General features: G+C 45.4%; 1 pseudogene; it reads right to left on the reverse strand.

The window, feature by feature from the left end:
* Positions 1-4,562: 4,562 nt before the first annotated feature.
* Positions 4,563-16,946, reverse strand: LOC123464832 (annotated as a pseudogene).
* Between the last annotated feature and the right edge of the window lie 979 nt (positions 16,947-17,925).

Consider the following 17,925-nt stretch of genomic DNA (forward strand, 5'->3'; position numbering starts at 1 on the left):
CTTCTTTTTCTGGTACATAGAGGGAGACAACTTTACAAATGGAGATTTCCTTTATCTGTGTAAATGTCCCTCAGAAGAATAACTTCTACTCTGTCTTCAGAGTTTCTCCTGTGTCTATTTCTGAAAAACACAATCAACTCACAACAATTTTTGCCAGAATGCCCTTCTGGAGTGACACGTTGTGTTACCCTTTCATTCTATTCTATTTTTGTATTTTTGAAATGTTCTTAAAAATCTACAGGAAATTAAAAAGAAAAAAAAAAAAAAAAACACTATAGAAATCAGGTGACAGAGGGGCCAGAGCTGTTTCTAGAAAAGCAGCTCCTCTTGGCTCTGAGCCTCAGTGGAGGCTCTGGGAGGAGAGGACAGAACACAGAGAACAGGGGTCTAGCAGTCAGAGCACTGCGCTTCAGAGACCAGGTCGGCCACCTGCCAGTCACAGGACCCCAAGCCCATCGTGTGCCCTCCTCGGCCCCCAGGTCTTTATCTGTGAAAATACCTGTCTTGCCTCCCTCAGAGGAATCCTGGGACAACTAAATGAGCTACAACAGCGCAGAGTGCTCTAAAACCACCATAAAAGCAAGGGTTTTTCATCACTTTTATTATTAGAAGTCCTGGTAAGAGATTTATTCTTAATGGCAGAGGCTGGATTCACAAAGGCTTGGAAAACTCATTGTTCCTTACAGGCGACCACAGTGGAACAAGAACTCTTGAGAAAAGTCATGTGTAAAATCGAATTTTCTAGACTATAAAGTTTCACTTCTATCCAGATTGCTGCAATTTTTAACCATTATGAATGCAATCTTGCAAAAAGAGTCTCCTACTTCCCTGACTACATAAAGAAAATGGATTGAAGGGGGTGGAGGAAACAAGTGAAATAGGTGAGGGAACTTAAGAGGTACAAACTCCAAATTATAAAATAGTAAAAGGGGATTGGGGGCAAAAAACAAATATATAAACTTTTAAAAATAAATAAATCATGGAATTATATAACATAGGAAATATATTCAATAATATTGGAATAATTTTGCACGGTGACAGTTGGTGACTACACTTATCATGTACTGTATAAAATATTAAATCACTAATGATGTATACCAGAAACTAATATAACATTGTAAGCCAATCATACTTCAATTTTAAAAATTCTTTTAATTTTACATTAAAAATTTACATATGCTTAGAAAAAGAAAAGAAGGTGAATATAAAACCCTAATTTATAACTCAAGGTCATCACTGTGGATATTACTAACACCTAAAATTCTGGCAGTTGGTGATGGACAGGAAGGCCTGTGGCTGTGATTCATGGGGTCGCAAAGAGTTGGACACAACTGAGCGACTGAACTGAACTGAACTGAACTGAATGGCTAATGTTATGCTCTCAAGAACCAGCAGGGGGCGCACAGCAGGTCTGCTCTGCAGGTCCCCTTCTGCTTGGCTCAAGGCCCCCTCCTTCTCTCCCTTGCTGTGTGGTCCTCAGCGGTTGCTCTCAGCCCACGGTGCCTTTGCCACCACAGCCACTCCTCAGCCTCCTGGGTTGAGCAAAGTGAGGGACACATGGAAGAAAGGATTGGGAAATAATGCAAAGACCACTCAGCTCTTGGGGACCAGCCGTGAGTCGAGGCACAAAGCCCACTGTGGGATGCAGAGGTTCTGTTTACTTCCTGCATCAACTGAGCTCCAAAGTGAATTTACACACACATGGGCTTCCCACAGCCTCCAACTGGACCAGAGACCATCAGCAAAAGTGGCTTCAAACAAAGGCCAAGTGACCAGACAAGGCTGGGCCACTTCTAAGAGTCCTGGGAAAAGGACACAACTCCCGGCAACACCTCCCCTCTCAGGGGAAGGGACTGGGTGAACCCACTCTGGATCTCCGAGGTCACCCCACTTACACACCAGCAATGGAGACCTCACCTCTCAGAGAGAAGCACTAGACCTGGGGAGTGGTCTCTGTGACTCAGGCCCAGGCAGAGGATTCAGGCTCTTCCTCTCCACCCTGTGGGCCCCGGGCAGGTGGGGACCTGTCCTCTCCACCCACAGTACCCGTGGAGGTGCACACAGGGGCCAGGGGTGCTGGGAGCTCTCAGGCTGTTCTGTTCTAATTAGGGGTGACAGGCAAGTGCTCCTTAGCCTGGTACTTATTTCTCTGAGGGAAGATATACTCAGTTCTCAGGACAGCCCATGGAATTCTCCAGGCCAGAATACTGGAGTGGTAGCCTTTCCCTTGTCCAGGGGATGTTCCCAACCCTGGGATCAAACCCAGGTCCCCTCATTGCAGGCAGATTCCTTACCAGCTGAGCCACAAGGGAAGCCCTTCTCATAGGACAGAGGTTTTCATATCTCAAAATCCTAAAACCCTAAAAGCCTCACTCTGGACTGGCGTCACCCTGCTTTCTCCCACCGGTGCCGCCAGGAGTACCTGGGAGGCCCTGCTCGTGCTGTGGGTGGAAAGACCACACTTCTTGGGATCATGGATGATCCACAGGGCATTCTGTGCATGTGAGGGATTAGAAGAAGCCCGGAGATCAAAAAGGAAACATGTTTGTGTTTTAGAAAATCCTGGGCTGAGTTTAGATCTTCCACCATCTAAATATAAAGAATAACAAGCAGTATAGATTGATCACAACACGGGAAGTTGCTTCATAAAATCAATTATTAACTAACTAGCACTGCTGCTAGTGCTAGCAGTACTGCCACACAGATGAGCCCCTACATTTACGTCCTCTACTCCCCACTTCTCTGCCATGACCACCCAGAGACCAACCTCCTGAAAGGGCCCAGGGCTCTTCCAGTTGCACCTTATGCAGCCCCAGGCCTGGCCTTCCTGGACCCCCAGCAGGAAGTATTACTGGGGCTGGACAACTTTAAAATCAACACTCCCAGCACCACAGTGGGGAGGATTCCATCTCAGGAAGAACCCCAGACCCTGCGGCCTCTCCCTCTATGTCTGCTTCTCCCATGAGCTGCCACAGACAAGACCCAGGACTCATATTAGAATGGGATCCATTCAAGGCTTAGTGACCCCACTCAAGGGGCTAACAGCCCAGAACAGCAAGAAAACCAGTAGCTCAGTTCAAACCCAGCCACATGGGCTCTGCTTTGAACCCACCTGACTTTAAGACTCTTTTGCATCTGGTACCAAAGAGAAACTAGAGAACCAGGGACAGCAGAGAGAGACCTGCTCCAGGATATGATCCAGCATTAAACCCGGAGGCCACTCATCCAACCAGGCACCTGGCATGAGCCACAGGCAGACACCGAGGCCCCAGGGTTTCCTGATAAGAATTCATGAGAGCTCTGCTGTGTGAGGTCAGGAAATCCTGCACAAACAAATCCACACCAGCTTGCCACCTGTGTATTTCAAACAGACGTACTGTGACTATGTGGAAATTCCATGACTGGGACAGCTGCACATGGGACAAAGAAGGGCTGGGGCAGCCTGACGGGCTCCTGCTCCCTCTCCCACCCCTGTCCTTCACAAGGCACTGCAGTACCTAGGTGGTCAGTGCCCTCTCAAAGGCGGCACCCTGTCCCACATACCTGTCCCACCCTCTGGCACAATGGCCAATCCTCTTCTGAAATCAGTGAGAACTCCATCCCCCAGGACCATCCAGTCACCTGGGAGCTGACGGATTCTCTGGTCTCTCCAGTTGTGTGGGGTGGACTTCACCTGCCCAGCTGCCCACTGCCCACAATGCCCTTCAGCCCAGCACAGCCTTTAAACAAGAGCCACGCTGCCCACCTGTAAACCACCTGGCCCACCCACCTCACCACAACACGATGGACTGAAGACAGCTCACACCTTCTCCACCTTCTCCACCCCTTTCACAGCACCTGCATCTTCCACCCGTCCTGCTCTCACACACTCACATGCCGCCCGTGTCCCTAAGGCAGCGCTAAGGGACCACAGAGAGCACGAGCCCCCCAGGGGGGTCTGCAGCAGACCCCCAGGCTCGCCAGAACAGGGGCTGACAGCCTGTGTCCCCAGGTGAACTGTCCTCTGGGGATCTTGACCCAGGATCTTCAGGGTCATGGAGGTCACTGACATCACAGCTTTCTGCCTCTGGTTTGCCCTGCACATTCCCTCCTACACCCTCTGCCAATGCCAGGCTATCAGGACTCCCCCTTCAACCAGGAATCTGCTCCCACAACCAGGGAAAGAAAGCAGCGTGGAGGGTGCACAGAATTCACGGTGAAGCTGGAGCTCCTCCCCACGGATGCTTTGCTCACAGTTCCAGCCCACGGGGAAGGGGGCAGCCTGGGGAAAGGTGTGCTCTTAGGAGTTCTGGGCACAGGATGAGGCCCTGGGTTCTGTTCCACTGGAAGAGGACAGGTGATGATATCTTCTCAGAAAAGCATTTATCAGATGTGACCTGGTCAAGGTAACAATTTTTACCTTGTTAAACTATAACAAAGTGCCATAAAAGGTACTTTATTCTGGGCTCGGGTCCAAATTACCTTCCTCTAAATCACAGGGCACATATTGCCTGAGGTTGCTGGAATCTTCTTTTGGTCAAAGATCGTCAGCGTTTATACTGAACACCAGGAACTTTCTACCATAATATAAAATGTCTTTTATTTCAAGGCTATCCTTCCACAACACTCTTTAACCAGTTAAAAGAAGAACAGTAACCCCTGGAGTCCAGTTCTCACCATTCTAAAGATGAATACAACCTCTGAGCTCTATCATGTTTCCATGAGGGTTTATCCTCAGACCTTAGACCACTGGCCTCTCTCCCCACTGGCCCCGTCCACCTCAGTACAGAGATACATACACCAAAAAGCAGTGCACAGTATGAAAATCTTTTACCTCCAGAAATGTAAACATTCCCCAAATTAAATAGGAATTTCCAGTAACACTTTACGATTTGCTTTCACTAAGAGGGTTCCTGTGCAATCCTTTTGGCTCTCTCAACTTCTCGATCCCAGTACCTGCGATGAGAAACAAAGCACAGTAAAGAACAGCGTGTCCACCAAAGGGAAAATGGGAGAGGGACAGAGTGGAAGATAAGCCTTCACTACAGGGCACTCTGTGGCTGCCCCAGAGATGCTGGCTACCTGCTCACAGGGTTCCTAAAAGATAAGCAGTGCAGACTCTGAAGCACCAGAGAAACAGGCCTTGAGGGAAAAGTTCCAGATTCTGGAAACAAGTTCCTGCCAAGATTTGCTGGACTCACAGGTCACAAGCAGCTCAGGCGGGCAGACTCCCTCCTCCAGGGACCCCAATTCCGGGGACAGAGCTTGGCCTCCAGGGCCGTGGCTGTGGGCTCCCTCCACGCCCACAGATGTACAGGGAACACGGGCCTCCAAAGTGGGCTAAGCCCAGGGTCAACCTGAATGGCTGAGCGTGCAGTGTCAGGAGAGGAGTCTCAGAAGAACCCAGAGGAAGGCAAAGACTCCCCCAAACCTTTAGCCCCACATGGAAATTCTCACTCTTTCTCCCCTTCTCCCTGATGTCTGTGCTCACCCTTGCAGCTCTTCTCCAAGGTGCTGGGAGCGATCTTCTGGAAGCACCGAGTACATGTCATCTTGTTCTAATTTCCGTTTGTGACCAATTTTAAACAAAGGGTTTAACCACCTGTTAAAAATTAAAAGGTGAGTCACATATATCCAAATTACACATCTCTAATTAGAAACCTACATTCATGGACATTATTTTAAAAAAGTCTACATTTTATATATATAAAGATATGGGGAAAATTAGATATATGCTTAAAAACACACATACATTCTAGGTATAGGAAAGTCATGCTGGCTTATATATTACATAATTAAAGCAGCCTCTTTGTGGCCTACTGAACATACATTGTACATCTGCTTTAAGTATTAAGAAAAAAAAATATGTTTAGAAATCAAATAAAGTAACAGTGGGTCAGGCATGCAGAATAGAGCTGAATGGCCATTGTGGGTAAGGCTGCAGATATGTTCCTGTATTCCTGAGGACTTAAATCTTCTGAAATGTATCAGATTGAAGGATACCTACATGCGCTGCTGCTGCTGCTGCTGCTAAGTCACTTCAGTCGTGTCCGACTCTGTGCAACCCCATAGACGGCAGCCCACCAGGCTCCCCCATCCCTGGGATTCTCCAGGCAAGAACACTGGAGTGGGTTGCCATTTCCTTCTCCAATGCATGAAAGTTAAAAATGAAAGTGAAGTCGCTCAGTCATGTCCGACTCCTAGCGACCCCATGGACTGCAGCCCACCAGGCCCCTCCATCCATGGGATTTTCCAGGCAAGAGTACTGGAGTGGGTTGCCATTGCCTTCTCCCCTACATGTGCTAGTGGTAAAGAATCTGCCTGCTAAAGCAGGAGATGAAAGAGATGCTGGTTCAATCCCCAGGTTGGGAAGATTCCCTGGAGAAGGAAATGGCAACCAACTTCAGTGTTCAAACCTAGAAAATCCCATGGACAGGGGAATGTGGTGGGCTACAGTCCATGGGGTCACAGTCGGACATGACTGAAGTGTCTTAGCACCAGTCATATTCAAAGCAGTTGCAAACTTGAGGTCTCAAGATCTCCTTAGATCAGTTGTCAACACAGAGAAGTTTTTACAGGGAGTTATCTTATGGACACGACACCCTGAGTCTAACAGGCTCTGGACCCTGAACTACTTACAGTCCTGTCAGAACACTCATGTGAGCCTCTTTCTGAACCCAGCCTTCTGAAGACAACCTCAAGATAAGTAATAGCTTCCCAACTAAATGCAATTGATTCTTCTTATGGTCCTCCTCGGTATCACTCTCGGGAAAATTCATTTATTTTTAAAAGTAACATTCAAACATCCAAAAGGGCTGGAATTTTACTGATTGTTGGATCTGTCACCATCAGCCTCAGTCGGGGAATAAATATTGCCCACCAGACTTTCAGGGAACTTCAGCTGACAATATCACCAAACTACAGTTTAATTCCACCATGCCCAGGCTTCTGCCCAGGGACATCAAGGTTGCCCCCACTGCCACCACACCCCTGCAAAGATGTATGTATTAGTCAAATCCCTGTTTTCTGGGGGTCCAACCAACCATTTACTATGAGCCCTCCACCTACAGGCATGGCTGACTCTAGATAATTACCATACTTAAGGGCTCTGAGGACTGGATCATACCAAACATGGAGGGCCCCGGCCATGTGCAAGTACCCTGGATGGAAGGGCACCACCATGAGCCTAAACAAGACTCAATAAAATTCAAAGACCGTGTGTGTGCCCCTGAGGGATGTTTGTTACTCAAGGACCGTGTAGCAAGGGCCACCCATGTTGGGCCATCAGCTGTCTCCAAGAAAACTACCAGGGGACAGTGGGCTATATATGGTTCACACCCAGATCAAGGTTACATTCAGATTTTAATTACACTCGCACAACCTGTGAATCAAAGGGGGCCATTCATCTAGTCAGGAGGGGAGCTGGACTGGTAATAGCAGGTGTCACTCTTGTAGGCTCCCTGGTGAGCCTAGCATGAGAAAGAATTTATATAACCTAAGTGTAAAAAAACAAGAAATTAAAAAAGTCAGAGATTGGCCTAGGTAAGTAGAGAACCCAGTTCTAACCTTAGAATGACAAAATCCTCACTAGACCCTCTGGCCCACATGACACTTGACCACTGCAAAGCTCTTGAATCCCTGCTGGTTGATCAAGGGGGAATTTGTCCCCCAACCATTTCCTGTTGTTTTTATGTTAACACTTGTGGTTAGATAGAAAAGAGCACATCCCAATTGCCAGAGAAAACTGCTTGCAGACAAAGACAAATATCATACGGTATCACTTACACATGGAATCTTAAAAAGCAGTATAAATGAACTTATCTACCAAAGAGAAACAGAGTTACAGATGTAGAAAATGAACTTATGGTTACCAGCGAGGGAGGGAGGAAGGGACAAATTGGGAGACTGGGACTGACATACATAAACTACTATATATGTATCCAACCCTTTGCAACCCCATGAACTGCAGCCCGCCAGGCTCCTCTGCCCATGGGGATTCTCCAGGCAAGAATACCTGAGTGGGTTGCCATGCTCTCCTCAGTGGATCTTCCCAACCCAGGGATCTAACCCAGGTCTCCTGCACTGCAGGCGGATTATTTATGGTCTGAGCCATCAGGGAACTATATATAAAAGAGATAACTAATAAGAACCTACTGTGTAGCAGAGGGAACTCTACTCAATTCTCTGTAGTAGCTTTTATCTTTTTTAAAGAAAAGAACCTTTTAAAAATAGTGGATATATGTCTATTGATTTACTTTGCTGTACTCCTGAAACTAACACAACACTGTAAATCAACTATACTCCAATAAAAATTCTTCTTTAATAGAGAGAAGGTCACTTGGCCAAATACTCAAAACAAGAAGGGCCTGGCTGAACAAATTTGTGACAGGAACAAAAGAATGTTCCCCAGCTTCCCTGGGCTTCTAAGGCCATTCTTAGAACCCCTTAAATTATTCTCCTTTTCTGGCTCTTTGGCCCATGATTCTTCAATTGTCTCATTAGTTTTATCTCTTAGAGAACTGAGACAACCAAGTGGCAGATGGTCTTTACCCAAGGCTATGAGCAATTGGGACTCTATCCTGGTGACAATCAGATTCATTTTGGTGGAATCAGGAGAAATCCACTCCTCTAAACCAAAGCAAAAACAACACCCAGTTATGGATGTGACTGGTGATGGAAATAAAGTTCAATGCTGTAAGAACAATATTGTATAGGAACATGGAATGTTACGTCCGTGAATCAAGGTAAATTGGAAGTGGTCAAGCAGGTGATGCCAAGAGTCAACATCGATATTTTAGGAATCAATGAACTAAAATGGGGTGAAATGGGCGAATTTAACTCAGATGACCATTATATCTACCACTGTGGGCAAGAATCCCTTAGAAGAAATGGAATAGCCATCATAGTCAACAAAAGAATCCAAAATGCAGTACTTGGGTGAAATCTCAAAAATGACAAAATGCTCTCTGTTCGTTTCCAAGGCAAACTATTCAATATCATGGTAATCCAAGTCTATGACCCAACCAGTAATGCCAAAGAAGCTGAAGTTGAATGGTTCTATGAAAATCTACAAGACCTTCTAGAACTAACACCCCAAAAAAGATATCCTTTTCATCATGGGGACTGAAATGCAAAACTAGGAAGTCAAGAGATACCTGGAATAACAGGCAAATTTGACCTTGAAGTACAAAATGAAGCAGGGCAAAGGCAAACAAAGTTTTGCCAAGAGAATGTACTGGTCATAGCAAACACCCTCTTCCAACAAAACAAATAAAGACTACACATGAACATCATTAGATGGTCAATACCAAAATCAGATTGATTATATTCTTTGCAGCTGAAGATGGAGACACTCTATACAGTCAGCAAAAACAAGACCAGGAGCTGACTGTTCAGATCATGAACTCCTTAGTGAAAAATGCAGTCTTAAATTGAAAAAAGTAAGGAAAGCCACTAGACCATTCAGATATGACCTAATCAAATCCCTTATGATTATAGAGTGGAAGTGACAATAGATTCAAGGGATTATATCTGATAGACAGAGTGCCTGAAGGACTATGGACAGAGAGAAGTGACATTGTACAGGAGGCAGTGATCAAGACCATCCCAAGAAAAAGAAATGCGAAAAGGCAAAATGGTTGTCTGAGGAGGCCTTCCAAATAGCTGAGAAAAGAAGACAAGAAAAAGGCAAAGGAGAAAAGTAAAGATATACCCATGTGAATGCAGACTTCCAAAGAATAGCAAGGAGAGATACGAAAGCCTTCCTAGGGATCAAGGCAAAGAAATGAGGAAAATATTAGAATGGGAAAGACTAGAGATCTCTTCAAGAAAATTAGTGAAACCAAGGGAAAATTTCATGCAAAGATGGACACAATAAAGGACAGAAATGTTATGAATGTAACAGAAGCAGAAGATACTAAGAGAGGTGGCAAGAATACACAGAAGAACTATACAAAAAGATCTTCATGACACAGATAAAAATGGTGGTGTGATCATTGGACAACAGCCAGACATCCTGGAATATGAAGGCAAGTTAGCCCTTGGGAAGCATCACTATGAACAAAAGTAGTGGAGTTGATGGAATTCTAGCTGAGGTATTTCAAATCCTAAATGATGACACTTTTAATTGCTACATTAAATATGCCAGCAAATTTGGAAAACTGAGCAGTGGCCACAGGACTGGAAAAGTTCAGTTTTCATCAATCCCAAAGAAAGGCAATTCGAAAGAAGGTTCAAAGTACCACACAATTGCATTCATCTCACACGCTAGCAAAGTAATACTCAAAATTATCCAATAGTACATGAACCATGAACTTCCAGATGTTAAAGCTGGATTTAGAAAAGGCAGAGGAACCAGAATCAAATTACCAACATCTGTTGGATCATAGAAAAAGCCAGAGAATTACAAAAAACATCGACTTCTGATTTATGGACTATTGCTAAGTCTTTGTGTGGATCATAACAAACTGTGGAAAATTCCTCAAGAGACAGGAATACCAGACAACTTGACCTGCCTGCGGAGAAATCTGTATGCAGGTCAGGAAGCAACAGTTAAAACTGGACACAGAAAAAGAGATTGGAGAGAGGAGTATGGCAAGTTCGTAGAGTTCCAGAAAAACATCTATTTCTGCTTTATTGACTATGCCAAAGCCTTTGACTGTGTGAATCACAAAAAATTGTGGAAAATTCTTCAAGAGATGTGAATACCAGATCACCTGACCTGCCTCTTGAGAAACCTGTATGCAGTTCAGGAAGCAACAGTTAGAACTGGACATGGAACAACAGACTGGTTCCAAATAGGAAAAGGAGTACGTCAAGGCTGTATGTTGTCATCCTGCTTATTTAACTTATATGCAGAGTACATCATGAGAAAGCCTGAGCTGGATGAAGCACAAACTAGAATCAAGATTGTCAGGAGAAATTTCAATAACCTCAGATATGCAGATGACACCACCCTTGTGGCAGAAAGTGAAGAAGAACTAAAAAGTGTCTTGATTAAAGTGAAAGAGGATAGTGAAAGAGTTGGCTTAAAGCTCAACATTCAGAAAACGAAGATCATGGCATCCGGTCCCATCACTTCATGACAAATAGATGGGGAGACAGTGGAAACAGTGGCTGACTTTATTTTTTTTTGGCTCCAAAATCACTTCAGATGGTAATTGCTGCCATGAAGTTATGACCAACCTAGACAGCATATTAAAAAGCAGAGACATTACTTTGTCAACAAAGGTTGATCTCGTCAAGGCTATGGTTTTTCCTGTAGTTATGTATGGATGTGAGAGTTGGACTATAAAGAAAGCTGAGTGCAGAAGAATTGATGATTTTGAACTGTGGTGTTGGAGAAGAGTCTTGAGAGCCCCTTGGACTGCAAGAAGATCCAACAGGTCCATCCTAAAGGAGATCAGTCCTGGGTGTTCATTGGAAGGACGATGTTGAAGCTGAAACTCCAATATTTTGGTCACCTGATACAAAGAGCTGACTCATCTGAAAAGACCCAGATGTTGGGAAAGATTAAAGGCAGGAGGAGAAGGGGATGACAGAGGATGAGATGGTTAGATGGCATTACCAACTCAATGGACATGAGTTTGGGATAAACTCCGGGAGTTGGTGATGGACAGGGCAGCCTGGTGTGCTGTGGTTCATGGGGTCGCAAAGAGTAGGACACGACTGAGCAACTGAACTCACTGACTGAACTGATGGCAGAAAGAAAATAAGAGCTAAAGAGCCTCTCAATGATGGTGAAAGAGGAGAGTGAAAAAAGCTGGCATAAAACTTAACATTCCAAAGATGAAGATCATGCATCTGGTCCCAACAGTTCAGTTCAGTTACTCAGTCGTGTCCGACTCTTTGCGACCCCATGAATCGCAGCACGCCAGGCCTCCCTGTCCATCACAAACTCCCGGAGTTCACTCAGACTCACGTCCATCAAGTCAGTGATGCCATCCAGCCGTCTCATCTTCTGTCGTCCCCTTCTCCTCCTGCCCCCAATCCCTCCCAGCATCAGAGTCTTCTCCAATGAGTCAACTCTTTGCATGAGGTGGCCAAAGTACTCGAATTTCAGCTTTAGCATCATTCCTTCCAAAGAAATCCCAGGGCTGATCTTCTTCAGAATGGACGGGCTGGATCTCCTTGCAGTCCAAGGGACTCTCAAGAGTCTTCTCCAACACCACAGTTCAAAAGCATCAATTCTTAGGTGCTCAGCCTTCTTCACAGTCCAACTCTCACATCCATACATGACCATAGGAAAAACCATAGCCTTGACTAGATGGATCTTTGTTGGCAAAGTGATGTCTCTGCTTTTGAATATGCTATCTAGGTTGGACATAACTTTCCTTCCAAGGAGTAAGCGTCTTTTAATTTCATGGCTGCAGTCTCCATCTGCAGTGATTTTGGAGCCCCAAAAAATAAAGTCTGAAACTGTTTCCACTGTTTCCCCATCTATTTCCCATGAAGTGATGGGACTGGATGCCATGATCTTCGTTTTTTGAATGTTGAGCTTTAAGCCAACTTTTTCACCCTCCACTTTCACTTTCATCAAGAGGCTTTTAGTTCCTCTTCACTTTCTGCCATAAGGGTGGTGTCATCTGCATATCTGAGGTTATTGATATTTCTCCTGGCAATCTTGATTCCAGCTTGTGTTTCTTCCAGTCCAGCATTTCTCATGATGTACTCTGCATATAACTTAAATAAGCAGGGTGACAATATACAGCCTTGACATACTCCTTTTCATGGCAAATAGATGGGGAAACATGGAAACAGTGACAGACTTTATTTTGGAGGCTCCAAAATGACTGCAGATGGTGACTGCAGCCATGAATTAAAAGACGCTTGATCCTTGGAAGAAAAGTTATGGCAATCCTAGACAGCATATTAAAAAGCAGAGACATTACTCTGCTGACAAAGGTCTGTCTAGTCAAAGCTATGGCTTTTCCAGTAGTCATGAATGGATGTGAGGTTTGGACTATAAAGAAAACTGAGCACCGAAGAATTGATGCTTTTGAACTGTGTTTTGGAGAAGACTCGTGGAGTGCAAGGAGATCCAACCAGTCAATCCTAAAGAAAATCTTTCCTGAATATTCATTGGAAGGACCAATTATTTGGCCACCTGATGTGAAGAACTGATTCATTGGATACGACCCTGATGCTGGGAAAGATTGAAGGCAGGAGGAGAAGGGGACAACAGAGGATGAGATGTTTGGATGGCATCACCTTCTCAATGGACATGAGTTTGATCAAGCTCCAGGAGTTCACAATGGACAAGGAAACCTGGAGTGCTGCAGTACATGGGATCGCAAAGAGTTAGACACTTTGAGCGACTGAACTGAACTGAACCCAATATGTGACAATGCCTATGCTTAGCAGGTAGCAAGATCAGAAGATGAACCTTTGCCCCTTCAGAGTCCTTCAGTAATAAGGAGCAGTAAAAAGGAAAGGCTGATAACCCAGAAATATATCCCTGTCCCTCCCTCGAATGGAAACCAACTGCTCTTATCTGAGTTTCAGGCTCAATCATAAAAGGAAAGAAAAAAATAAGAACTGATTAGAACTAGGTAGGACCCAAATGGCAGAAGCTCTAACATCTAGTAGACACAGATCCTCATTATGCATCCACTGTAATATATAAGCATGATAAATTACACACCAACCAGGACCACTAAAGTTGACAATGGCTATGACAACAAAGCAAAGAGCTCATACAAGGACTAAAAAGGAGTGCTACCTTAATTTCAGGTCCAAATCACACTGCATTATTGGGTAAGCCATGAATATTCCTCCCTCTCTTAACCTGATTCCCTTCTTTTTACTTCAACCCTCCTGTATACCCAGCTGGGCTGAGAGGTTGACTTGCAAACTAAGTCTCCGCTTTTCCATTCTTTGGTCACTGAGCAAAGCTTGCACTCTACCAGTCTCACCATCAGTTTACTTATTGGTTGTGGGAATCTGAGTGAGAAAGAACCTCCCCATCATGATAAGGGGTCTCATCCTGGGCTAGGCCCCTGGCACAATTCCAGGCAACCAATTCCAGGACAAGCACAACAGTTACATACACAAGAAACACAGACCCCAGAACCAGACTTCCTGGTTCGAGATCCCACTCCACCACTTACAAGCTGTGTGATGGTAAGCAACTTACTCAACCTCTATGCTTCAGAGTCTTCAAGCATGAAATAAGAGGTAAAAGCTCCTTCCTCCCCAGCAGGAAAACTGGAAATGGGTGCCAATGAAAATGGAAGTCTTCACCTTCCATTTCCATGCACATACATTTTCAAATTCAATAAACAGAATGTGCTTTGAGAGTTTCTTGCCTTACTTGATGTTAAAGAGACATTTGTCTACTTTGCTATTATTTATGGTAACCACACACATATTCCTTCTTCTAGGTCGCTCTTTCCTAAAGGGCGATCAAATAGCCAAGGGATGTAGCTACATGCACTGAATACACCACCATCAAAACAAGCATAGGAGCTGCCATCCCCCTGGGGATCCCTTAGGCTGTCCAATAAAAGAAGTATCAGAATTTGTGGAAAAGATAAATGGGTTATCTTTAAGACCTAATAATCACCCAAGTGGGATTAAAATCCAAAGGTTCAGGCCTGCATAGCTGTAGTCCCAGCTGTTAGATGAAGACTTCAATTAAGAGCTTTAGCTCTCTGCAGTGCTTTTCATCTCTGTGTTTCCTCCCAGCTCATGGACCTGTCAGTGGTTTCAGGACCAAAGGACTCCTGGGCAGGACCATCTGCATCAAGACCATGCACTGCTTCTCTGAAGGACAGAGATCTGGATAAGACGCCACAGGTTTCAGGGACCCCATCCCCAGGGTTTGGTTCTCAAAGGTAGAAGTGGAGATATTCACAATAGGGCCAGGGGCTGTGGTCAAATACACACTCTACTCCTGGCTGTGTGCCCCAGGCAAAAGCAACACATGTTCCAGAATAATGTCCCCATTCATTTCATACAAAACAATAGTGTTTTGTACACACATGAAATTGGCCAAAACTAGGTACCAGGACATACAGAACCACACAGGGAGTGAAGGAGGGACAGAAAGAAATACATGGTCATAGACAGGGGAAAAGAGGGCGCCTAGGGCAGTTGGAACTCAGATGTTCACCTAAGGAACATGGGAAAAGGTGGGGACGTTATTGGAAGATGGCAAAGATGCAGGTCACTAAATAGATAAAGAAAATTGTTCACAAGCTGCTTGCTTGGGGAGGGGGGCAGGGGGGAGTTGCAGCTTATTTCAGAACTGACAGGGAATTCCTGAATGGTTCTGAGGCCACTGGATAAGGTGGAGAGTAGGGAGCCCAGTCCCTTCTCCTACTGGACAGTGACTCCCCCTGAGCAATCTCCTTGCCTTCTGCTCCTGCTGCATCAGCTCTCAGGCTCAGGGGCTGGCTGGGCGGAGAGCAGCAAGGCAGGGAGACTCAGTTCCCCTGACACCAGGTTCCTTAGTACCCCTCCCAACCCTACCCCTCCCAACGTCCCAAACCCACCGGCCCCAGGCACCCAGGCACGCTCCCTCGCCTTGTCCCTTGGTCCCCAACAGAAGCTGACAGTGTCAGGCTTGCCCCACAGTGAATGTCACAGCTCAGACAGGGCACTCACCAGACAAACAGGCGCGAGCAGAAGTTCGCCTTCTGCAGCGGGCTGGTCTTCACCTCCGCGGACACAGGCAGCATCTTGCCGGCCAAGGTGGTCACAGACCAGGGTCTCCCTGCTCAGGCGGCGGTGGGGCTCCTGCTGCTCCTGGAGGTGCCGGCGGGGATGCTGGAGACTGGCCGCCTCACAGGTCCACTGGGTCGGAGCCTGAGAACACCTGCTTCTGAGAGTGGACCGCCCTTTGTGCACCAGGTCCGCCTCCCAAGACTGAGCAGCCTCCAGGGTCCACCTCTGAGGCACCCGCTCTGTGCAGGTGTTGCCACAGGCATAGGATAGAGACAGCGCGCCACGTGTGGGACTCCAGGACCAAGAAACAGCCAGGTAGATGCTTCCAGAAGCCTCGCGCAGGTGGGAGTCAATAATCAGCTCTTTGATAAAGGCAGCAGGCTGACTGCGGGGCACAACCAGCCCAGCTCCCAGGAACACACCTGGCTGCAAACTCTGCGGAAGTTCCTGCTCTGAGCCCAGGCACTCACCCAGAAGGTGGAGACGAGAGGCTCAGGCCCTGCCCATCTCTGCTGCTCAGAGGCTCCCCATGGGCTGCAGAGGAAACCTGGAGAAAGCTAGCAGAAGAAGATAGAAGCCTCCTCTCTGGGCCCTCTGCCCTCATCAAAACCAAACAAGGGCCCTGTGGGAAGTTCTCCAACTGTAAGGAAGCAGAACCCAGTGGGGCCTTCCTGGGATAGATCCTACCCCAACCCCATGCCCTGTGCCTGTCTCTTATTTATAGAAAATCTTCAGTCTCCCAGGCCTCATCTGAATCACATAAGGCTGGCTCAAGAATTAATGACTGGAAAAATGTGAACATGTAATAAAAAAATAAATAAAAATAAAACTTTATCAATAGATTAGCCATACTGCAGTCACAGAATCTTTAGTTCCTCCCAGAAGGCTACAGATAATATGTTTGGTGCACATTTCCGAGTTGTTTTGCAGATGCTAAAAAGTCCACCAGGTGGAAGAAGTTAACTACATGTTGACCATGATAAACTGGAACCTAAGGATTTATGATGATAACCCCTGTTGCATTACCGTGCTCCTCAACATCAAGCAGAGAATAGTGCGTGAGCTAAATCAAGTACTCTCCACTCTCTCCCCTAGTCTGTCTTTAAAAAACCTCCCCTGAAATCCACTGGGGAGTTCCAGCCTTCTGAGCCTGAGCATCCTTACTCCTTGTTTGGCCTTTGCAATAAATCTTTCTCTGCTCAGAACGCCAAAATTTCAGTTCATATCACCTCAGTATACATTGGACACAAGGGCTTGGTTTGGCCAATACAAACCAGGCACCAAATATTTGATGATGGCCAACAACAGGGTTTAGCACAGATTATGTTTGTAGAGCTATAAGACTTAAACAAATGTAACAAAAGATTAGAAGACTTCAAATGATTTCGAAACATGAATTCATTGGAGATTGCCACAACATGTGAGGTGTCTTGCATCTCACAGGTTAAATTGTGGGGGAACCTCTGTGAGCTTTTTGCTGCCCTCTTTGAAGAGGAATTTGGGACAGAGAGATTGCCTTGTGATTTCTTTCATCATGAGCTCAGGGCCTGCCTAGTGGAGAAATAGTGGCAATATGTTATAGAATACAGGTTATGTGCATTTGTGGGAAACTTAATTCACTTTTAACTCCCACAATGCCCTATTCAAGAAGGTATTATCTCTATTTTACAGATGAGAAAGATGAGGTGCAAGGACAGCATTCTCCAAGATTTTTGAATCAGTAAATGATGAATTTTGATTTGGACTCAAGTCCAAGTCCAGCATGACTGTCTCACTGTTGGATGGTCAGTGTGTGAAAAGTGTCTGGAATATGCTATCTGAATGAATCAATGCTGTAGGACTGAGAATAAAATCTTGGGCTCCCACTCATAAGTGATAAGTTATTTGTGTGGCCATCTTACCAGCTCAGCAGCTTCTCTTCCTTTTCATTCTAAATGAAGAAAGATCAAAGTTTGTGGTGCTTATAATAAGATCATCTCATTATTCTTTGATAATTTCCCATGTACCTTGGCTAAAAAGGTGTTATTAATAATGACTTTTAGCTTCAGTTATGCAAGATGAATATGTCCTGCAGAACTAGTGTACAGTAATTTGGTTACAGTTGACAGTACAGTACTGTGCCCTTTTCATTTGCTGAGAGAGTAGAGTTTGGGAGTTCTCAACATACAAGAGAGAAAAAATTAAATGATTAAGATGTGAAGTGATAGATATATTGATTGGCTTGGTATGATGAGCATTTCAAAATGTATATGTATGTCAAGTCATCAAGTTGTACATCTA

This window comes from Bubalus bubalis, chromosome 13, assembly GCF_019923935.1.
Source record: "Bubalus bubalis isolate 160015118507 breed Murrah chromosome 13, NDDB_SH_1, whole genome shotgun sequence".
Classification (NCBI taxonomy): domain Eukaryota; kingdom Metazoa; phylum Chordata; class Mammalia; order Artiodactyla; family Bovidae; genus Bubalus; species Bubalus bubalis.